Below are 25,057 nucleotides of genomic sequence, written 5' to 3' on the forward strand. Positions count from 1 at the left end.
TCCATGACATTAAGACGGCACAACTTTGTGCTTTAGTCTGTGGGGGAAGTTGCCCAACTTTGGAAAAGTGCACCCTTTTTTGCACCATTTTCCAGTTCGTGCAAATCAAACATAGATCACAAATGACAGTGGTAAACAGGACGAAAATAACGTAAAGCAGTTGTTTGTTTGTTTGTTTGTTTCATTTCTATACTTCCCAATAGCCAAAGCTCTCTGGGTGGTTTGGAGAATCTGGGAGAATGCGAACATTGCTTGTTCACCCCTCCGTATTATGGGCGCACTGAAATTTTTATTACTGCTTGGCTTGTCCTAGAACTGAGGCCTAACAGAGCAACACAAACAACAAAGCAGGGCGGAGGGCTGAGTTCTTGCAGACTCCCCCATTGGGGTTGGGGTTTTTACTACCCTGGCTGTCTACACATACAGTATCTGCCTGAGCGATTGGTGGTCGAAGAGCCAACTTTTGCAATCTTCTCCTGCTACACCCACAGAAGATGCTCACTGGCCACAGGCAACCAGGCTAGGCAGCATCTTACAACACTTCTATTCCCAAGGACCTTTCCTAAACAGCCAGTTATGTATGGCTTATTCTCAACTTTCGATTAAGAATATAATTGAGTGCATGTGGCCCCTTCTTTCTTGCTCTTTAGAGCTCTGATTTATGAGGGAACTGATAGCTCTCAAGATTTTTGTTCCCTGTATATCAGGGGTGGGAAGAGAGGAACTGAATTTGTCCCTGGGGGCCCCTTTACAGACATCATTGCCTTTATGGAGTTCAAGAAAGCAATTGTTGGGTTCTTTTTTCATCCACATTACCCATTGGGGATAAAAGAGTGTAATTTCTCCAAAACATATTGTCCAAAATATATCTCCAAAATATCTGGATTATGCATGTGTGTGTGTGTAAGATAGAAAGACTAACTAACCTTGTTAGTATTAGTAACAGAATCATAGAATAGTAGGATTGGAAGGGGCCTATAAGACTATCAAGTCCAACCCCCAGTCTTTCTTATAGTCTTAAAACTCTCTTAGTCTTATATAAAGACTAAGAGTCTTTCTATCTTTCTTATATATTTTACATTAAGACTGACTGCTTCCACAGTGGAACCAGAATCTTCTTGTTGGTTTTCTCATCTGCCACTTTACACACACACACACACACACACACACACCACAGAGTGCTTCCCACCGCCCCCGTACACTTTCCTCTTACTTTTTGCTTGCCCCTTTTCCTTTTGTTCATTTCTCTCATTTAAAAAAGAAAGAAAGATGTCAGGCCATTTCTGTAAGACCCAAGTTCAGCTTGCTGAGTGATCCAAAGTATTCAAAAGAAACAAAATGCATGAAATGAAAGGGGGGAGGGGATGGGGAGAGGAGAGGAGAGGAGAGGAAAGGAAAGGAAAGGAAAAGGTCAACCACAAGCAAAACTATTTAAAAGTTAAATGGGAGTGCTTATAATGACCAGCTGAGACAGAAACATTTCAGGGAGATAAAGGCCCAAATGGAGCTGCTGGTTTTGCAGATCCAGCGGATTGCTTCCCATCTCTCTCCAGCTAGAATGGGGATGATGATAGATGATGGTTGAAAATGGATCATTTTAGCATTGAATTAAATCAGGGATTGGCAACCTGGTGCCCTCCAGACAGAAATGTACATCTCCAAAACCCAAACAAAAACAATCAAACAGGGCAGGGAGAACAGTAACAGAAATAAATAACAGTTTACACAATGCAGCAATCATCATCCATCGGGCCTGGGTGAACACATAGATCTTTAGTTGGCACAGCCAGCTTCTAAGACTCAGCATATACCGTATCTGAGCAGGGAGGGTGTTCCACCATCTGCCTGTATTGAGAATGGCCTCTCTCAGCTTGCTATGCATCAAACTCCAGGCAAATGCTTCCCTGACCAGAGTGCACCCTCAAGTCAATCTTAATATCTGGACAGGTGCATAAAGGAGAAGGTGCTTCCAGGTCCTAAACCATGCATAGCTTTATATGTCAGCACAAGCACCTTGAATTTGACTCAATGGCTTTCTGCCATTCCTTTTTCTCTCTCCTTCTGCCACCTCTTTTCTCTCTCTTCCCTCTTCAATTCATGCAGCAGGCTGCCAGGGAAGGTTTGGATTGTTCTTGCCAGATGTGACGTCTGAACTAATCCCATGCAGATGTTTTCTTAGTTATTGATTTAAATTAGGTTAAGGGCTGCTTGTGGTCCTAGAGCTGCATGTTGCCCACCCCTGATCTATATGTATAAATAAATTGGCATATGCAAATTCTATGCAAATCTGCATCCTGTTATAGTCTCTTGTTTGTTGATGCATTTCCTCTTTTCTGACGATATGCAAGTAGCCACGACAATTTGTCCTCTTGTCTTCTGAAAAATACCATGCACATGCATGTCTCCTCCTCCTCCTCCATCAGTTGTGTGGTGGTGGGCAGGATAGAGGAGGGATAATTCCAAAGGTATAGTTATTAGTTAGAAAACATCTTGCACAAGCAACAATCAGGTAAATTGAGAGCCAGTGTGGTGTTGTAGTGGCCAGAGTGTTGGACTAGGATTCAAGAGATCCGGGTTCTAGTCTCTGCTCAGCCATGGAAGCTCACTGGGTGACTTTGGGCCAGTCACAGACTCTCAGCCCAACCCACCTCACAGGGTTGTTGTTGTGAGGATAAAATGGAGGAGGAGGAGATGTATGCTGCCTTGGGTTCCTTAAGGAGGAAAAAAGGCGGGATAGAAATGTAATGAATGAATGAATGAATGAATGAATGAATGATGCATTCCCTCTGCTCTTTCCATACATATTTGTTACAACAATTACTGCTGAATGTGTTATTACTGCACATCTCTCCCTGAATCATTGGTCTTGAGTGGGTGGGTGACATCATTCTCCACATAAGATTCATTGGATCAGTGGCAACACCAGCATTTCCCTTTTTCCCTCCCCCACTCCCGTTTTGCTGTTATTTGTGGTGAAGGGGGAGGAATAGAGACAAAAAGTTCCAAATGAAAAGGAGACCATAACTCCTTTTCCCATAATAGTTCATGGAAGGAGGTTCTCTGGGACAGCTTTGCTGATCCCTGCATGAACAGCTGTACCGACCAAAAGATACAGGATTGCTATCTGCTTTTGCATCGGGTCACTCTTGAGACAGAAGGGGAAAACTGGGCCATATATTGTTGTTGTTGTTGTTGTTGTTTAAGGAAAATAAGTAACAATTCCTCCCCACCCCAGTCTCATGTTGAAAGCTGGGATTAAAGGTGTGCCCCAATTCTGACAAGGCTCAAGACTACTGCCCCATAAGCGTGGGGACATACAAGCTTGCAAAATAAGATTGCCGATGGTGAAGCACACAGCATCATTATGCATTTTTTTAAAAATGTAACATATTGGCGATATTGTTGTTTGCCATTAGAGTTACTACTCACTCAAAATATTTCTAATTTAAAATATTAATGGTGGAACTCCATGTGTTTCAAGTCTGTGATAATTAGCTTCCTGCCATGCTGTTAGTCAGTGTCTCTTCTCCCCCCCCCCTTTTTTTTTCTTTTTTTCGTGGGGTAGGGATACAAGTGGAGAGAAAATTCACATCGCCATTTAATATAATTATCCATAATGACCACATATGGCCATTGTATCATTTGCTAATTATTTTAAATGAGTAATGCATAAACATTGTGGTAGATTATTCAGTTATTAGCAGGGCTAACACTTGTGTGGAGAGACACAATGCAAGTTTTAATTCCTTCACTTTAGTCAGTGGAAGAACTGGGACTGGAATTAATGATATTTTAAAAATCCTCCTTCCTTCTTTGTTTTGTTTTGTTTGCTTAAAGGACCACTGTATGAACAAAAAATAATGTGATATTAGGAGCTAAGGGTCTTGAAACTAACATTAGCCATATGCAGGCATTCAGCCTGCACATACAAGGGTTGAAATTGTGATGACGTCATGCACACAAGCCCCGCACTCAACATCCCCTGGCCAGCTCCTCTGTAGCTCTTCACATATGGAGAACAAAGGAAATGCATACCTAGTCATATTCTCCATTTTGTTGATAATGACTTTCCACAAGTCTATAATTTGAGGGGGTGTCCAGAACTTCCGAAGCATTCCTACCACTGCAGTTTGACATTGCCAGCAAATATCTCCTGAGGATTGTAAATCTGCTTTAAGCATACCATCTAAACTGCAACTTGTAATTGCTTCCCCTCCAAATAAGAATTGATCAACCTCTTACTAGCATTCCCCCAAAGTCAAGACCAGAATTGGTTCACCAAGGTCTCCCCATTTGTGTTCATAACCAGGAACAAATTCCAGTTGAAACCGAACTTGCACTAAGTTGGTGGCTCCGGATTACAACTCAGTTCATGTTTTGTTTCAACAGGACTTAGTCATGACAAATTGAACTAGGTTTAGTCCCTTGCACAGGATCCAATGAGCTATTTAGGCATGTTAGGTCGAACTTATTATTCCTTTAAATTGCAGACATACACACATCATAACAAGTGTCACACACATCATAACTGGTGAGAGCCAGTGTGGTGTATTGGGTAGAGTGTTGGACTGGGACTCAGGAGATCCAGGTTCTAGTCCCCACTTAGCCATGAAGCTCACTGGGTAGGGATGTTGTTGGAGAAATTTGAGATGGTCTAAAGTGAGTTCGTATTTCTAAGAATCCAACCTGAGGAATCTACTGTGGAGTGACCCCCTCAGTCTGAGCAGAGTCTGCGGACTTCCCGTTCTTTTGTCTTTTTTACTTTTCCGAAATGTATGCATATTTATTCATAAGAAAATACGCAAGTTTCTGCTGAGACTGGTAAATATACAATGGGAGAAGCTGAACAGAATAGGGGACAATACGCTAAATGTTACGCACGAAGGTAAATTATGTAAATTGTTGCAAGCCCTCTTATGGAATTATTTGCCCATTTTTCCTCACAATAGCGGGGGGAATCGAATCTGTCTGTGAATGGATGATGAAGAAAGTGGCACCTGACAATCTGTGAAACACAGATGGAGCAGATTTTACACAATCCATATATATCCCAATCACTGGGTGACTTCGGGCCAGTCTCTGACTTTCTGCCTAACCTACCTCAGAGGGTTGAAAAGGAGAGGAGGTGGATCATGTAATTGTCTGTCTGTCTGTCTGTCTATCATCTATCTTCAAATTCTGTTTGGATATATAAAACGGGTTGAGCAGTTTTGGGATTCAGGCCATCATATTATTGCTTTTCCCCCTCAAGCCCTCAACCCTCAAGAAGGTCTGTGTGGCATCTAGATCTAGAGTGAAATTGGGTGCTGGAATTCCAGTTTGCATCCACTCACTGCATGCCTTCTCAGAGCTGGCATCAAGGGCCATCCACACCCCAGCAGGGGCCCACTTCCGCCTCCTCAATCCAACCTCCTTGTTCGCCTGCCTCTCACTCTGGCCCAAAGAACAGAGGGGGTGAGAAGGAAGAGAAGTAGATATCATGGCCTACTTCCTCACTGGTTGTCTGCCTGTCAAGCAAGCAAGTGGTAGCAACACTGAGGAAGAGGATGAGTAGTAAGAGCAGCTGGTGACAATGGCGGTAAGAAGGTGACCTCACTGAAGGAGGGGCGCCATTGAGGGTGTCTTGCCCAAGGGTTGTCAAAAACGTGGTGCCAACACTGATCCTATATTAGGCCATGTCTGCTCCTTGCTGGCTCAAATCAGGTTTTTGTCTGTGCCAATCCTCCCACCCTGCCATACAATAGAAGTTGAGGTTGACCACAGAATCATTGCCAAAATTGGGTCCAACAGGAGACATTTTGTTTTCCAGTTACTCTGTACTGCTTAACCTAAGATAACTGGCGTTTAGTGTTGGGTGTGGTGCTTTAAGTAATGAGTCACATGCTAGGGATGCATGAGAAATTTGTGCCATTGAGGTGTTGTTGTTGTTTTTTTACCCAATTCATAGTGAGCCAAGGCAGAGTTGCAGTCTAAAATCCACATTTTTCAGAGCTTTCCAATGCAGGTTGTCAGTTGTCTCAGGAAAAAATCACCCCCCGCCCCAATGTGCATATTATGGAAAAGTGTGCATGAAATGCATATATTTAAGGGAAAAGTACACACAAAACACCATTTCAGTAATGTAAAGTTCTTGGGGAAAATGTGTATATATTTTTTAAAAAGCACACAAAAATGTATAGGTGAATGTGTACATTAGGGGAAATGTGCATAAAAACAGTATGAATTTCCATAAAGATTAAAAAAGCAAAAAAAAAAATGCAAGCTTAATGGGATAGAGCAAGGTTGACTTAAAAAATCTGACAATCTCACTGAGGCCAGGACTGACAGATCTATCCAATACTAACAGTGGTGGGGCAGTTTCAGGAAGGAGAAGTAGAGCATGGTATTTGGGGAACACCCAAAGGCACCAAGGAAAACATACCAGAGACGTGCCATTCAGGGTGGGGAAAGAAACCTCTCTAAGTCTTGACTGGATCACACAGTCAGATCCTTGAGGCTCAGAGAGCTGTGAATCAGGACGGCTCTCCTCTTTGTCAAAAAGGTGTGGCCAGGTGGGAAGGATACATTACAGATCTCCCTTTGTTGTTAAAAGTTAGTAAATGCTGGCCTAGTTAGCCCAATACCAAGGTGTGGACACAGCTACCCCACCTCCACTGCCCTCTAGATGGCTTTCAAATCAATGGAATACCACAACAGTAAGATCTAATGAAAAACAGCAACACTACAGTTTGTCACACGAAAACTACTATAAGTACAAACTACAGTGCAGCAGAACCCACAAACATCCACAAAAGCAAACCCAGAAACATTCAGACTGGGTTCCAAATTCCTCCCTTTTAGAGACAGGATTTAACATAGGTTTGGGGAAATGAGAAAATAAATACTCAGCTACACCTCCCCCTGGAACTGTCATTGTATTGACACAGCATTATTTTAATTGACCGTGGACTCTCATTTAACGTAAGGTATACCAAATATCTTCCATGTATCCGTAATGCTAAGAGGGGGAGAAATGGCAGAGGAAGCCACTCAGTTGTGGGTTGCCTGGAGTGGTATCTTAATGTGGTTTGCTGATAATATGAAATGCTTCAGGCTCTACAGGCTAGGGAATGTTAGGAAGTAAGCTCTCTTCCCTCCCTGATGGGCAGAGCTTGGGGCATTATGATACAAAGCCTTTGCTTACGGCTACCAGACAAACTAAGTTTCATGCTGGTGAGTTTTTAGGTGCACAGATGGAGCCATCTTTTACTTTGCCAGCCTAAGCTGTTGCCCAGCATGAACCCCAAGCAAAAGGCAATTTGGGTAAGCAATCACCTTATCATTCAACTGGATCATAGATGTCATCTGAATAATAAGACATTAAGGCTCTGCATATGGCTTAAGGAGGCCATACTGAGGGCTGGGGTGGTTCAGCAAAGCTGATCATGTTCACTTTTGTAAAAACAGGCTACCATAGAAGTGCATCCAGCAAGAGCAGTATTCAGTGGGTGTATAGAGATAACCACTTACGAAGCAGGCAACAGAATCCTATGTTTATGTTGTTGTAGTTGTTGTTTATTCATTCATTCATGTATACCATGCCATCAGTGTACATGGGTCTTGAAACAGACAGTGGGGAAACAAGAGAGGGAGACAGGCAAGGGTAGGGAGGGAAGAGTGTGGGCAAATGTCATTACATGTTCATAAAGATTAGTTGCAGCTGGGGAAAAGGATTAAGATGATAAGCTAAAGGTCATGGGCTTTGAGGAGAGAAGTGGCAGCAAATACATGTTTTGATACCATTCTGTTCGGCCTCTGTTGTGATGAGGGTTTCATGTGGCTGGGTGCTGGTGAGATCTGGGTTAGAGGGCTCTGCTGTGGGTTTGGTGTTTACCAAAATTTGGGGCAGGTTTCTCAGAGGCAAGAATGAGAACAGGGGCTTAGAGAGTTCTGAGTGGGCTGGGACTGCAAGCCAGACATGCTTGTCTGTATGTTGATCCAACAAGGAGCAGATTGAGACTGAGCCTTAAGTAGAGGTTTGGCTTCCTTTAGGCTGGTTGGCTCCACCTCCACACTGACTGAGGCCTTTTCTCCAATCTGTTTAGCAGCCTGAGGCTGCAATGACACAGGATGCAATGTACTTAGGCTCTTCATGGCTGGAGTCCTAAGAGTCTGAGGATGGCAAGCTCATTGGATGACCCCTGGTTCTACTATTATGAGGAAAACTTGCTACACAGTCCACTTTACTGTTTATCACCAGATATTCAGATAATTGATTTTGTTAGTGAGTACTTCATTTTGTCTGTCCTGAAATTACTGCCACTATATTTCATTGTGTAATCCTGCCTCTGGTATTGTCAGACAGGAATTTATATTAAACTGGGATGCAATATGCAGGAAAAGCTAGATTTCTCCCAGGTCAAGAAAAAAAAATGAAATATTCCCCCCACACACACACACACACACCCTTGTCCACCTCCTCTGTCCACACACTCAAAATAGGATTCTGTTTCAACTTCTAAATGCCTAGAGTTGTTCTACTAGATTAAGCTAATTTGTCAATTAAATATAAGTGTTCCCACGAAGAACTGTGCTTATGTCTGTCTCTCCTCCTTGAAGTATAAATACTTACTTTAGTTCCATTTAATAATTTTAACTGGAGTAATCACATTTTCTAGGTGACCTAACATATTTATATGGATAAGATGATGAAAATAATCAATGAAGAATGGAAATAGTGGAGTGAAAATAAACTAGATTTACCGGCACAGTAGCTTATTGAACTTCTGTGATTAGATTGTATTCCCTAGCACGTTCCTACTTGAGGGAATGTAATTTAATCTGCAGCTTGAGAAGATAACTGTACTCGGAGAAGTTTAGAACCCATTGCCAGTCTTTATATCCTGAGCTTCTCTTAAAATCACTGTTCTGTAGAATCTGCCTTCTGGAGTTTGTACATCTTTGGCAGGATTATTTTCCTTGCTAGCTTTAGGAAAAGAGAGCATGTATACATGCCTGCACACACACACACACACACACACACACACATGTCTAGATGCAAGTGCTAAGACAACGGCTGAACCCAGAGATCATTGATAGACCCATCATTTCCAAAAAGGGTTGCAATATCTTTGAAACAGAGGAAAAATGTGTGAAAACACAATATAAAATATGACTCAAACCTGAACATCCCATTCATTCTCTCTTTCTGTATCCATTTAGATAGCTGGTGGATATTCATTCATTCATTCATTTTATTTTATTTTATTGATTTGATTTGTGCCTCAACTTTCTAGCAAGAAAAATGGCAAAAGAGAATTTTGCGAGACACAATTCTTTGCACATTTACTTGGAAGGAAGGTGCCCCAAGAATACTGTCACGTAAGTGTCCATAGGCATGTACCATTAAAGGGTTTCCAACATTCTCTTTCATATATTGAAAGTCATTTCCCAAGAAATTTTCATACTCTAGCTTCGCATCAAGAAACAGAATCCTGGGCAGAGATATGCAATAAGAACCCCTTCCCCAACAGTCCGTTGCTGGGGAGGGGAGTGTGTGTGTTCCATGATGGGCATTTTATTAATGTTTCTATATAGGCTAATGCCTGTCTCCCATCACAGTTTGGAGGGGGGATCAGGAAGGAGTTTGGACAATAGGTACCTATCTTCTCCAAGCCACCACTGTTTCCTGCTCAGTTGCTCTCTCCCTCTCTGCCGAGCCCACAAAACTGTCTAAAGGGGGAGAGAAGTAGGAAGCAAAGGATGCTCTTTCATCCCCTCACTCACTCTTGTTATTGATTGGGTGCTTGGAGTGGGCAGGTGAACAATAAATAGCAATCGTGAGGATGGGGAGGAGGGCCAAGAGACTCCAGTAAATGACAGTGCCCCCTGATCCCACCCCAGCATGGGTGTGGATCTCAGCAGGTGCCCAACTATGCCTACCCATGATACCAGCCCTGTGCCATAGAAATGTAAGCTACGACAACGCAATGCAAATGAAGGGGTGGGGACTGCATGGTAGGAGTGCACTCAACTCTCACTACAACAAAGCTGCAAATGGAGACAAAGCAGAGCTACAACAACTATGCCTTGCCTAGAGTCACCAGTACTTTAATAGGGGTGGTAACAAATAAGTCCTCCACAAGTATATTGTATTTCTGGAGGGGACCACTCCCCTACTGTTTGTGAACCCTCCATCCCTGATATCCATGCATTCAATGGGACATCAGCAAAGAGAGCCCAGAGACACACACACACACTGTGCTCATAGACTCTTTACCAGACTGAGACGGTGGTGGTGGGGTAGAATGGGCCTGGAGGGTATGTGGCTGATGGCGATGGTGGATGTGGCCCCAGTCCCCCTCCATATTTAAGCATATGCATGTGAAGGGCTTATTTGTGAACATCCCCACTGATGCCCCTGGTTGCACCATTGGACTTCCTTCCATCTGAGTAAATGGGGAACAATAAAGCATCAAGCTTAATGTTAACATTGCAGCAGGAGCAAATCATCATCCTGACAGTGGGTGCTCCAGCTTTTGGGGGTGCTGTATGTCTTCCCCCTTCCTCCATCAGTATGGGGAATGTATAGGCCCTCCCTCTAAACCAGGGATGGGGAACGTGTGGCCTGCCTGTTGTTTTTGGACAGCAAGTCCCATCCTCCCTTTGTTGTTCAGTCGTTAAGTCATGTCCAACTCTTCGTAACCCCACAGCACGCCAGGCCTTCCTGTCCTGCGCTCTCTCCCGGAGTGTGCTCAAGTTCATATTCATTGCATCGGTGATGCTATCCAGCCATCTCATCCTCTGCCATCTCCTCCTCCTTTTGCCTTCAATCTTTCCCAGCATCAGGGTCTTTTCCAGATAGTTTTCTCTTCACATTAGGTGGCCAAAATATTTCAGCTTCAGCTTCAGTATCTGTCCTTCCAATGAGCAGTCAGGGTTGATTTCCTTTAGGATTGACTGATCTGACCTCCTTGCAGTCCAGGGGACTCGTAAGAGTCTTCCCCAGCACCACAGAGTTTGAAGGCATCAGTTCTTTGGTGCTCAGCCTTCCCTATAGTCCAGCTTTCACAGCCATACATTACTACTGGGAAAACCATAGCTTTGATTGTACGAACCCTTGTCAGCAAGGGGATGTCTCTGCTTCTTACTATGCTGTCTAAGTTTGCCATAGCTTTCCTCCCAAGGAGTAAGCGTCTTTTAATTTCATGGCTACAGTCACTGTCTGCGGTGATATTGGAGCCCAAGAAAATAAAATCTGTCACTGCTTCCATTTCTTCCCCTTCCATATGCCAGGAAGTGATGGGGCCAGATGCCATGATCTTAGTTTTTTTAATGTTGAGTTTCAAACCAACATTCGCACTCTCCACTTTCACTTTCGCACTCAACAAGAGGCTCTTTAGATCCTCTTTGCTTTTTGCCATTAGGGTGGTATCATCTGCGTATCTGAGGTTGTTGATAATTCCCCCCGGCAATCTTAATTCCTACCTGTTAGGGATGTATGAAAGTCACTTATCTTGAACGAAATTTAATTCGTGGTGGGGGGAGGCACTCCATCCCTCCCCCCGATATTCTGGCAGGGGGGAGGTGCTCTGTCCCTCCCCCCTGAAATTCTGGCCGGGGGGGAGGTGCTCCGTCCCTCCACCCCCGAATCCTGGCCGGCCGGGCCACAAATGGCGGTGGCTGTAGCCACCGCCATTTGTGTCCCTGCAGTCAGCCATGATAGGCTACATAAATGTTTACATAGCCTATAACGGCTGAGTAAAAAAAACCAAAAAAAACCCCGCGCGTACGCAAATGGCGGTGCCCATGGGCGCCGCCATTTGCGTTCCTTATTTTGGCACGTGTAGTCTACGTAAACATTTATGTAGACTATGGTGAAAATAAGGGGAATGCAAATATCGTAAACGCTACGCTGTTTGCTTTCCCCTTATTTTCGCCGTAGTCTATGTAAATATTTACATAGACTAGACGTGCCAAAATAAGGAATGCAAATGGCGGCGACCATGGGCGCTGCCATTTGCGTAAGCACGTTGTTGTTTTTTTACTCAGCCATGATAGGCTACGTAAACATTTACGTAGCCTATCACAGTATTTTTTAAAAATCTAGCCGTGATAGGCTACGTAAATCTTTACGTAGCCTATCACGTTTTTGGGTTTGTTTTTTTTTACTGGAAATGGCGGCGGCAGCAGCTGGTCAGAAGACCGGCCGCCACCAAACCGCTGCCAGAGCCGCCGCCGCCAGGAGGATTCGCCCAAGGTAAGTCCCGTCCTGGGGGGGGGGGGCAGACTGTTTTGCCACCAATTTTGGGGGGCCGAATGTGCTGGCATTCGGCCTCCCCGAGATTTGTGGCGAAATTCTCTGACATCCCTACCTGTGATTCATCCAGCCTGGCGTTTCTCATGTTGTACTCTGCATATAAGTTAAATAAGACAATATGACAATAAGACAATATGCAGCCTTGTCGTACATCTTTCCCAATTTTGAACCAATCAGTGGTTTCATGTCCGGTTCTTACTGTTGCTTCTTGACCCTCGTACAGGTTTCTCAGGAGACAGGTAGGGTGGTCTGGTACTCCCATCTCTTTAAGAATTTGCCACAGTTTGTTGTGATCCACACAATCAAAGGCATCAAGCTTAATGTTAACTTTGCAGCAGGAGCAAATCATCATCCTGACAGTGGGTGCTTCAGCTTTTGAGGGTGCTATGTGTCTTCCCCCTTCCTCCATCAGTATGTGCAACACATAGGCCCTCCCTCTAAACCAGGGATGGGGAAACTGTGGCCTGCCTGTTGTTTTTGGACAGCAAGTCCCATCCTCCCTTATCATTGGCTAATCTGGCTAGGGCTGATGGAAGTAGCAATCCAACAGCATCTGGGGACACCCCACCCACCCTGCTCTAGATGGTTAAGCAAACTGAAGGCTTGGAGTTCCTTTCTTTCATTTGGCCTAAGGTCAGTGCTTTCCAGTAGGTTGAAGGGGGAATAAAATAAAATTGTGCTGTGCGAATGTATGCTGTAACATTGCATTGCAATTGTGATGTCTTGTATCACTTGCTTGGGGGGCAGGGACAAAAATGGCACACTGAAAGATTTATCTAAGAGATTGGTTAATCATATGAAAGCCAGAAAATACCAGCAGCTGTCTACAGTAACTCTTCTGCTGATGTGGCTTCTGTCAAGTGTTAATGCAGGTTACATGAGAAGGATTTAGAGCTACATGCTTTTTGCATTAATCTGTAATATTAAATTAGCTGGCAAAATGTTGCTGTCTTGGCAGGGATTCAGAAAAAAAGAAAAAGGGAAAGAGAGAAAGAGAAGCAGGTCTCCAGTTGCAAGGAAGCTGCTGCTCAGGACTACCAAAAAGGAAAATCTGCTTATAAGGGCATCTGAAGATAAAAGAAATGGGGCGATGGGGTTGAAGTGAGAGGGGGTACACGAAGGCAGTGGTGAAATAATTCCCTCTTTGATCAGAAAGGCCTTCCTATATTCTGCATTTCCAGTGTTGCACTAAAATGCTTCATTATTCCTGATTGAGAGTATGTTCTCTTCTCCCGCCCCCACCCACACACCTTTGAAAGCATCGCATGACCTCAGATGAGGCCTTACCTGAGGTTCAGGCTTGATATCTGTTGCTGTGAGGCCCCAGTGCCTCCCTGACTAGTAGCTGTTCTCCACCGTTTCAGGCAGGATTCTTTCCTCGCCTGACCAGGAGATGGGGAGTATTGAACCTGGGGCTTTGTGCATCCAAGCAGGTGCTCTACCACTGAGCTATGTCCCCTCCCCATCACTGCCACTGCTGCCAAGAGGGGGCTGAGCGACATAGGAGGGAGCCCACCAGCAGGCACTTTACCCAAGAGCCCCCCAAACCTCAAGGTTGTGTAAAATTTTGACTCCTCACAACTCACCAGCCACTACAAGAGAACGTGGACCTCTCCTTACTGTCAGGACCAGCCTAAGACTGCAGGTGGCCATTATTGAATCCAGATTAAATTGTGTGTTCCTTTAGGGATGTCCAAGAATGTAATTTCAGTTTTCAAATCACTGAAAAATGCCCCATTCATAACCCCAAAACAGTAATACCACACACAGTACAGCTGTGCCACCTTCTTATGAAGAGGAGGAGGAGAGATAGAGAGAGAGAACTGAGACGGTGAAGCAACCTGAGCTAGATTTCTCAGCACTGCCACTCACAGACTCCTGAGTCAGTCAGATGGCTCTGGTGCCAAGGAGGAGGAGAACTGGAGAAACTGGAGGTTGGACCAGCTATGGTTGGACAGAGCTGCAACAGTCAGTGGTCTATTTACACCATTTCATGCCTGCTATTGAGTAAATGGGCCTATTTACGGTTGCCATTTGCACAGAAGGGCCCTTTACGTAAAAAGGATGAGCTACCATTTTCTGCAAAATGGCAGCTTGGCAGACCAGAGGGGACCACTGTGATTGCCCCACTTGGTGCATGTTGAGTCAGGAAAGTGCAGGTGTCCACAGACTGACATTTGGGGGCTGAGCCAGCGAGAAATTGCCGAGCCTCCAGCCCCAACCAGACGCTCATGACATCCCTACCTGTTTTTGAACTTGCACCTGCTTTTGGCCCCTCCAAGCCCTCCGTTGCTGCCTTGTAACTTGACTTTCTGCCTGGCTATGTTCCTTTGATTTGTGTCTGCCTGATCTGGTGCCTGACCTCCTGCCTGTCTATTGCCCTTCTGCCTCTTCCCCATTTGTGTGCCCAAACTAAGTCCCAATTGCATCCTATCTTAGGGCTAGAGCAAGGCCTGAGAGAAAGGAATTATATTAAAAAGGAGGAATATTTATTTGAGACATCTCTCCAACTCACCCCTCTCATTTTTATTTTTACACACAAAGAATTTGTAATATAGCAATAAGCTTCATTTTGACACTGTCCAAGAGTTACATATTGTAGATGAGACATTCACTTAATTCACAGGATCATGAAATCATAGAATAGTAGGGTTGGGAGGGGCCTATAAGACCATCGAGTCCAACACCCTGCTCAATTCATACACTATAATGCACCATTGATTTCAGACATTTATCTCCACAATAACTGTGGAGGAGATTCACAGAAAATTTGGACCAATTCTCTTTCAAGGATATGTGCATAATAATAATAAAAAATGAGGGAGAGAGAGAGAGAGAGAGAGAGAGAGAGAGAGGCAAAATGCTAAATGTTTGCTAGAAGATAAAATTGGCATGAAAAGTGAGAAGCATGAAAATGCCCCAATACTGATGCTATTTAGTAGGTATTGTTTTGTACGTAGTTAATCAATCTCTCTCTCTCTCTCTCTCTCTCTCTCTCTCTCTCTCTCACACACACACACACACACACACTGACAAACACACACTTTTCTGCATGTTTTCTTGGGAAGGGCTGTAGCTGAGAAGTGGTCAACCACATGCTTTGTATGCATAACATCCCTGGTTTGTTCCCCAGGATCTCCAGTTAGGGTTGTAAAAACACCTGCCTGAACCCTGGAGAGTCACTGCTAGTCAGCGTCAACAGTTCTTGGCTAGATGAGCCAATGGTCTCACTCAATATAAAGCAGCTTCCAATGTTCCCATGTATTACAACTCCAAAGTTTGGAAATAGGGGATGTATGTGTGAAACACTTTTTTGTACACCGAGATAACACACTTAGAGGGTCAGTCAATGGGGATACACATGCACAATCCAGACCCTTTGTAGATGTTGCCTGGCTTTCTACATGCCAACCTAGGAGCAAGAAAAGGATGCAGAGTGAGTGGCAACAGGATTTGCCAGCAAGCCCCTGTATGTGTGCGTGACAGTCAGGTCGTTGTCTGTGCATCTTGCCCTTCCCCGAGGTGGCTATGAGGGAAATTGAGGCACTGTCCATGGTCCTGGACACATCCCTATCTCGTATTAAGTGTGCAGCCACAATTTATTTAAACTTGCAACGTAGCTGCATAGATAATTGACCATGTTGGATGCTTCGTATGCCATGTTTGATGTCATTCATAATTAGGGGTGAACAAAAGTCACTTACCTTTTCTCGCAGCTTTTTCGCGGTGGGGGGGAGCGCTTCGCTGCTCCCCCCGCGAAGTTCAGGCCGGGGGGGGAGGCTTCCCGCCTCGCCCGGACGAAATTCAGGCCGGGGGGGGAGGCTTCCCGCCTCGCCCGGCTGAAATTCAGGCCGGGGAGGAGGCTTCCCGCCTCGCCCGGCCGCGAACACGAAAGTAAAAAAAAAAAAAAAAAAGTCCCCTGATAGGCTACGTGACGATTCACGTAGCCTATCACGGCTAGATCTGGAAAGTCAGCCGTGATAGGCTACGTGAATCGTCACGTAGCCTATCACAGGTGACTTTAAAAAAAAAAAAAAAAAAAGCGCGTACGCGAATGGCGGCCCCCATAGGGAGCCGCCATTCGCGTTCCTTATTTAGTTGCTGTAGTCTACGTCAATGTTTACGTAGACTACGGCGAAAATAAGGGCAACGCAAATAGCGTTGCCCTTATTTTCGCCGTAGTCTACATAAACATTGACGTAGACAACAGTGACCAAATAAGGAAGGGGAATGGCGGCTCCCTATGGGGGCCGCCATTATCCATACACACTTTTTTTTTTTTTTTTTAAAGTCACCCGTGATAGGCTACGTGACGATTCACGTAGCCTATCACGGCTGACTTTGCAAATCTTGCCGTGATAGGCTACGTGAATCGTCACGTAGCCTATCAGGGGACGGGTTTTTTTTTTTTCTTTCATTGCAATGGCGGGGGCGGCAGCCGGTCGAAAGACCGGCTGCCGCTCCCGCCCCGCTCGAACACCGGACGAACCGCCAGCCGGACCCGCCGCCGGGAGGGACATTCAGGGAAGGTAAGTCCCGTCCCGGGGGGGGGCGGGGGGGCGGAGGATTTCTCCCCAAAACTTGTTCGGGGGGCCGAACACGTTGGCGCTCGGCCCCCCGAAGTTTTGGGGAGAAATTCTCCGCCATCCCTATTCATAATACTAGAACCCAGGGTCATCCCATGAAACTGATTGGTTGGAAATTCCAGTCAGATAACAGGAAGTACTTTTTCATACAGTGCATAGTCAAACTATGAAATTTGCTACCACAAGACATAGTGATGGTCCCCAATTTGGATAGCTTTAAAAGGGGGTTAGACAAATTCCTGGAGGAGAAGGCTATCACTGGCTACTAGTCATGATGCCTCTATGCTAGAGGCAGTATGCCTATGTACACCAGTTTCTGGGGAACATGGGCAGGAGGGTGCTGTTGCACTCATGTCCTGCTTGTGGGTTTCCCATAGGCAGCTGGTTAGCCACTGTGTGAACAGAATGGTGAAGTAGATAGTCTGATCCACTTTGGCTCTTCTTATGTTCTTATGTCACTTGGGTAAGCCTCTGCCCTTGGGAAGAGACAGTCATTTACACTACCCCCTCTCCTCTTCAGGTGAGGAGGGAAGTTTTTCTGAGACTCCCCCTCGGGGGCCCCACAACTCTGACTGAGTGAAACAAGCCAGTGTCAAAGATGAGCCTTTCCCTTCCCATATGTCTCACAGCCTTGAGGTCTCAGGACTCACCACCATTCATCTGTAAAGGTGCCTTGGGATGCTCACTAAATCCAATCCCTACTTCCACAATGTTCCACACATCCCTGATCCTTGCCAAATGCAAATAATTAATCTATTTAACCAATGGCACTCCTCTCTACTTGCACCTTCTTACAGCTATCATTTTAGAGAAGAGGGAAACACACTTGTCCAAAAAGGCCAGTGCATGGACAAGCCAAAAATTTCTGCTTGGCCCATAAGTGACCATATAATCCTACACTGAGATCAGTGCACAGCAGAATGAGCGCTGGAAGAATCTAGAACAGGGTTGGACAATTCCAGAGGGTTACTGTGATGTTCCTGCCCCTTCCCAGTGAGAATACCCCTTCTCTAAGGTTTTTCTCATCCCAAGGAGGAAACACCTCCCCCCCCCAATCATACTGCCAGCAGGACCTTTAAGGCTCAACCCACACTCAGTGAGCCCCCATGTACCCTTACGTAGCCAGGTGTAGAAGGCGTATGATTCGGTAAAACAAATACACTTTATTAATTACAACAAATAAGTTGTTGAATGGTTCTACTATTGTATGTTCTATCTTGAACAATACTCCAGACCACACTCTCAATCAATCACTACACAATCACCACAGACCTTCATTCTCTCTCACTTCTAAAATCTTCGCACATCAATTCCCTATCTCTGATCCCTATCAAATCATAGCCCTACCTCTGTTCTAAACCCTGTCTGATTCACACAGCACAGCACACAGAATAACAGACACACACTTCACCCCGTCTTCATACGCTGAGCCAATTGTCGCACATATGCAAATCAACCCTTCTTCCTGTCACTCATACCACTCTCACCCTAGAGATTCTCAGCATAAACATAGACACATAATCTGTGGAGGTAGGGGATCTGACAGGGGCCACAAAACTTCTTCTGTGGGGGCACATTTCTGATCTCTCCCATGGTTCATGCATCACCCACTCCTGGTCTAGAGGTTATCTGTTGGCTACACTGTGCTTATAGAAGGGTTAAGTTTCCCCCTCCGCCAGCAAGACATTGATGTGATGTGTGGCTGCATGCCTTCATCACCAGCATGTCCTGCCTCTTCGCCCGGTCCTTGTCCCAGTTCCAACCACACTCAGAGCCCAGAAGAACCAGTGGAGGAACGGCTTCTACCCCCCCCCCCCAAATTTGGAAACACATGATTGTTCCCAATGTGACAGCCAGCATCCTGGCCTTTTTGTTGTTTTCCTATGTATTTACGTTAGGGATGGCATGGCTGCCTGATTCTGTCTGGGAATCCGGCGAACTGCCCCCCCTGCCTGCACCCCCATGCCCCACTCACTGAGCTCCTGCCCCCGCTCGCCCCCTGCCCTCAGTCGGCAAGCCAGAAAATGTGCATATTTGCATATGTAGGGAAATGTGCATTTTTGCAAAAATGCATATTTTTGTGCATACGCACATATGTGCATTCACAAAAAATGTGCATTCTTGTGCATATGCAAATATGTGGATTTTTGCAATCAACTTTTTTCCCCCAAAAAGTGGCAACTGCAGAGCTCAATGAGGCTGACAGGATGAGTGTGGGTTGCTCGCCAAGCACGGGAGGTGCTCAAGCGTGGTCCGGGGACTGGCGAGCAGGGGCAGGGGCTGGGCAGGTGCCCTGAGAACCCAGACAGATATCCCAGATATTCTTTATTGATAGTTTGCAAAAAAAGACTTAAAAACTTAGCCTGTTGGATCAAAGTAAAAAACCTGTAAGTCAGACCCTCTGCCAGCTAAATCTTTACCTACCTGTAGCCCTGAAATTGCAAAAGGTATACAAAACCTCAGCTCTGGAAGATGGACATTGTTAAACGTGAGCTGCTGGAGAGCTCTGAGCCAATGTCTTAAAAAGAGGACTTCCCCAGACTCTTTTCACCAGAGAGTTAAGAAATGCTCAGATTACAGTTTCCAAAAAGACTTCAGTGCACCATTCAGTCTTAAATGCAATATCATGATGCTTGAAGCATACAAAGGGATACGATCTCAGGGGAAAAAATGTGGTTTGTGCAAGTGTATGTGTTTTTCTTTAGTTTGGGGATTGGAATGGGGCTTTGGGGTCAACGGAAGGAGCCTAGCTCTCAGACCCTTTTGATTTTTCAGAAGTGTTCAGGCACATCTATTGCCCCATCTTTGAGACATAGTGATTCTCTCCGGGTTAGGGCTAGGTTTACTCAGTGAATATTTTACAAACTTGTATCCTCAGGCGCACTTTATAATTTCATATGTATCCCAAACCAATCAGTCTTCTTTCTTACACCCAGGAATTCTACACAATTTATTCTGGATGGATTTTTAAAATTATGTGTTTTTTCAGCTCTTCAACAGTCATTAATGTACTTAAGGGCTCCTGTTATAAATCAACATGAAGAATTAACAGCTTTATAGAAAGTAAAATCAGAGAAACATCTGATTACAGGAGCCTCTGGAGAGAAATCAGATGAATTGTTTTGCTGTGGAGCAGCAGAAGTATCTATGAATACAAAGAAACTTAGAACGCATGTGACAAAGTGGTGGGTCTCTCCTGGGACCCACAATAAATGGCTTGTATACTAATCATAGAATTTGAAGGGTTTGAATTATGAAAACAGGGTTTTGTTTTCTTAAGCCTGAGCAGAGTGGTACACTTGAGCCTGGAAGTGTGAGGCTCTCTGTGGTTGTTCAGTGGTAAGGGAAAAACACTGTACTCAGAAACACTGACCTTCAGATTGGAAGAGAGAGAAAGAAAGACCCCATAACTGGAGACAGGCGAAACTGTCGATTTCAGCATGTTCAGTTTTTCATGTTTTTGCCCTTTTGTTGAATCAGGTTCATTCAGCCTGATTTCATATTAATGTGTGAATTATATTTTTAGAAGTCTGCATGGACATGTGTATACATTTGTGTGTGCCCTTCTCCCAATACACGGATCTTTGTATGCACACTTTCCTAATTCAGATGTGCACCTTTTGCCAATGGGCACAAGTTGGGAAGCTCTTTTCCCTACCATACCATCTTCCTGTGAGTTACTTTCAATGCTGTGTGCATTTTTGTTCACACTTTCCCATTCTGCACAGTTGTGTGTGTGTGTACATGTCCCTGATGTGCACATTTTTGTGTGCATTTTTTTAATGCATGGAGAGCTGCAGTGGCAGTGCTAAATTCAGGGGGGGGGAATGAACATCGGCACATAACTGTGTTTCAGTTCACTGAAATTCATAGAAAAATTCAAGTGGAACACAATTGTTCACCCATCCTTACCTATAACTACCATATCTTATGGAAGAGGCTGATTGTTGCTGGACTGAACGTCAGGTTCTGCATGAATTAGGGTGGTGTCAGGTTAAGTGGAGGCTTTAAAAGTTGATTCACAGTCTGTCAGAGCTGTGCCGTAGGCAGCCATGGAATCGAGTCAGGGTTACAATCAAAACTACAGACAAAGCAAAGTACCAGAGAAGACTATCACTGCCCAGACAAAGTTCCAGCCTGAGCAGGAAGTCTTTAGAGCCCTTCCTGTTGACAATAGCAAATGACCCAGCTGGAAGACTATCACTGCCCAGACAAAGTTCCAGCCTGAGCAGGAAGTCTTTAGAGCCCTTCCTGTTGACAATAGCAAATGACCCAGCTGGGTGAGTAGAGATGCTGCATCACCTGGGGAACTCTAGGGCAGGGATGGGTAACTATTTCAGCCCAAGGGCCAAATTCCATACAAACATAAGAAGAGCCCTGCTGGATCAGACAAAGGGCCCATCTAGTCCAGCATTCTGTTCACACTGTGGCCAACCAGCTGTGGACCAGGAAGCCACAAGCAGGACATGAGTGCAACAGCACCCTCCCGCCCATGTTCCCCAGCAACTGGTGTCCATAGGCTCACTGCCTCTGGTACTGGAGGTAGCTCATAGCCATCAAGACTAATAGCCATTGATAGCCTTTTCCTCCAGGAATTTGTCTAACCCCCTTTTAAAGCCATCCAGGTTGGTGGCCATCGCTACATCCTGTGGTAGTGAATTCCATAGTTTAACTATGCGCTGTGTGAAGAAGCCCTTCCTTTGATCTGTCCTGCATCTCCCACCACTTAACTTCATGGGATGACCCCATTGGGTTCTAGTATTAAGAGAGAGGGAGAAAAATGTCTCTATCCACATTCTCCACACCATGCATAATTTTGTAGACCTGTGCCATGTCTCCCCTTACCCTCCTTTTTTCCAGGCTAAACAATCCCAACTGTTGTAAAGTTCTCTCATAGGGGAGATGCTTCAGCCCCTTGATCATTTGACTTACCGTTTTCTGCAATTTTTCCAGCTCTGTGGTAACTTTTTGTAGGTGTGGTGACCAGAACTGTACACAGTATTCCAAGTGTGGTCGCACCATAGATTCGTAAAGGGGCAGTATGGTATTGGCAGTTTTATTCTCAATTCCTTTTCTAATTATGCCTAACATGGAGTTTGCCTTTTCTACAGCAGCCACACACTGAGTTGACATCTTCATTTTCCATTTTAGAAGCTCTCAGGGGCTGCATTCCAGGGGTGAGCGTTGACAATGGCAAATAGGGGGGGCACAAAATACCAACATATTGTAGTTTAAAGCTCTTCCTGCCAGTCACCAAGCCTTTGGAGAGGTGTTTCAACCTTTTAGAAAGTGTGGAAAAACTGCATGAAAGCTGGGAAACCACATTAATCACCGAGCTCTGCATCTGTGGTGCAAAATCCAAAAAATTGGTGCAAAATACAGTCTAGCTAGATCCTAGAAAGCGGTTACCTTACTAGTGCTAAAACCAGACATTTTATGGAGTGGAGTAGCTAAGAGTACACTGTGGGGTGTCCATCATAAATCAATGTGAACAGCAAAAAACTAAATCTGAGTCTAATAAGTTAAAATGTATTTGTTCATCTTAAGTGATAAAGGGGCCTAAGGGGTCCAGGTTGCCACCAGTCCCCCTTTGGCAACAGCCCTGTAGCATAGGGTGCTTCCAGATGTCATCCAGGAAGTGAAACAGAAAGCACCTCAGAGGTCTTGTTAACACATTCATTCATTGCAGCATCAGTTGGTAATCTGGATGTGTGAATGAACCATCCCAGATAGAAACACAGACAGAACATCTATATTGGCTTATATGTGTGGCCTTCTGGGGAACCCCAGGGGGTCAGATTGGGACTTCAGAAAGGCCAGATTTGGTCCACAGGCCTGAGGTTCCCCAACCCCATTCTAAGGAAATGTTCTCTCAGTATACCATATGAAGAAGTAGGCTATACTCTACAGTACAATTATATACCTGTTTTCTTGGCTTAGTAGGACTCAGTCCTAAGTAAAACCAACCAAGCACTGTGTGGCACCTTAAAGACCAAGAGATTTATTATGACCTTAGATTTTGTGGACTGAAGCCCATTTCATAAGATTCAGGAAGTGTTATTGGGACCTCAGAAAGGCCAGAGTGCGCCAGACTAGGTTTGCAGGCCTGAAATTCCCCAACCCCGCTCTCAGGAGATGTTCTAACCCAGTCTTCTCCAATCTGTTGCCTGCCAGATGTGTTGGACTTCAGCTCCCACCAACCCCAGCCAGAATGGAGGGCACCATGCTGGGGAAAGCTCCTTGAACCTGTAGCTCCAGTGGCTCATCTGTTGGGCTCAGCATCTCCTGTCACAACCTGGATCAAAAAGCTTGTTCCTATCACCATCGAGTTTTCTTCCCCTAAGGACTTCCAAATGCATGCTGATTTGTAGCCTTGACACTTATTACACAGTTCACAAGATGAAGGAATCACATGCAACTTGAAATTACTGGGGCAGGGGTGGGGACACACACACATGGGAACAACACATTCTCTCATGCTTCTCTCCCCCCCCCGCCCCAATGTTTGCATTATTTTCTTTGTTGTAAAGCAATTTAACTTATGGCCTTAGAAACAGCTCGTGCAACTGTGAACAATTCCGTTTTTGCCCATAAATTAACATTTCTATTAAATGAAGTAATACCGAAGGCCTGTGCCTCAGTTGGTGTGTATTGTATTATATTATATTGTATTATATTATATATAATTTTACATTTAAATCCCATAGGTCCTGCTAGTAAGCAAACTATTAGTTGGAACTGTGGTTTAATAAGTTTAAGGACCTTTGTGTTTCATCATCTCAAATTATTTTTGCTATGCCAACTTCCTACTGCACCAGCACCCTTGACTAAGATGCATGACACTATTGTCTGTCCTGGTGCAGTGGCTTTTCATCTTATGATTTATGAGCAAACCAATTCATTATGCAATTTAAAAGTGGAGAAACTTTGCAAAGTAACCTGAGGGCCCAAAGGACTTTCAGTTGAATTGTACAATAAGGAAGCCCCATAAAGGGTAGATTTGCCAAGGAGACCTGCACCTTAAACTGTTGCTTCTTTGTTAGAAAACATGGCCCAAGTAGCTTTACCTGCTGTTTGACATGTTCTGGACCTTCATTCTGCTCTGGGACTCATTGAAGGGTCTATGAATAACTCAGTCCTCAGCATGCCAGGAGTCCCAATTCAGCCCTCCAGGTGGTTTGTGAAGGAATGCTGGAATTAGTCCCAACATCCCTGCAAGGTACGACAGGCCAAAGCTGGCCTCAAGTCCCCCAAAGATACCCAGTTGCCACCCTTTCTGGCCAAGAGGCATTGAAATTAGCACTGAGCTTGCTCAGAAGGAATCACACCAATTTGGAGTTGGATAAATTCCAAGGGGGGTTGGATTCGATGGTCTTACAGGCCCCTTCCAACCCTACTATCCTACTACTATTCTATTGAATGCTTATTATAGGGAAGGGGAAGGAGAGGGAGAATTGGAGGTGGTAGGTTGTACAGAGGGTTACAAAGCTGAAATACTTAAAAAGAAAACAAAATTGCAGACAGCATTTGTACCACACCTCCAAGCAAAATAACAAAACTAGCTAGCCTATCCTTGTAGATACCTAAGTGTGGGCCTCCCAGGATAGCATCCAGCCATCAGCAGGTCTGAAAAAACACCAGAACAAAGGGGGACACCACACGTCTACCTCAGCCCCCTTTAAGGCCCAGCCCTGGCAACCCAGGGCAGATTCCCTTGGCCAATCATTACCTCAGCCCCAGGGTGGACCACCCTCATCCCAGAAGAGGTAGGATTTTCCCACCAAACACAGCTGTTATCTCTTTCCCATTAGCAAGGACTGAGCATAGCCTTGAACAGCAGGGCCAAGGAGCTTCTAGATAACACACTGTTCCAGATGGTTGCCTTGGACATGACAGCCAGGCCTAGTCTTATGGTGGAAAAACAGACCATCATTCTTGACAGGGTGGTGGTGGTTGTTGTTTTACTAGACATCCACCAATCGGAACCTGGTGCAAGATCAGTACACTTAGAATTAAGGAATTATGAGTGCAGAGATTTGCTTTGAGTACCAAAGCTTAGTTGAGTTCACAGTCCTTCCACACAAAAATCCACTCCCAGTAAACCCAAGCACTACTGTATTTATTTTTCATTTTAGTGGTATAGTTTAAAGCAGTGGGTGGGGATGTCAGAGTC

General features: G+C 44.9%; 1 long non-coding RNA gene across 1 annotated transcript in view; it reads left to right on the plus strand.

Annotated features, from left to right (window-relative positions):
- The window catches only part of LOC146336750 (uncharacterized), a 510,408-nt gene that overhangs the window by 233,876 nt on the left and 251,475 nt on the right, over positions 1–25,057 (plus strand). The gene's annotated exons all lie outside the window — the stretch shown is intronic.

This window comes from Heloderma suspectum, chromosome 12 (genome assembly GCF_057233095.1).
Source record: "Heloderma suspectum isolate Gila_16-S chromosome 12, 16-S_ref, whole genome shotgun sequence".
In the NCBI taxonomy this organism is placed as follows: domain Eukaryota; kingdom Metazoa; phylum Chordata; class Lepidosauria; order Squamata; family Helodermatidae; genus Heloderma; species Heloderma suspectum.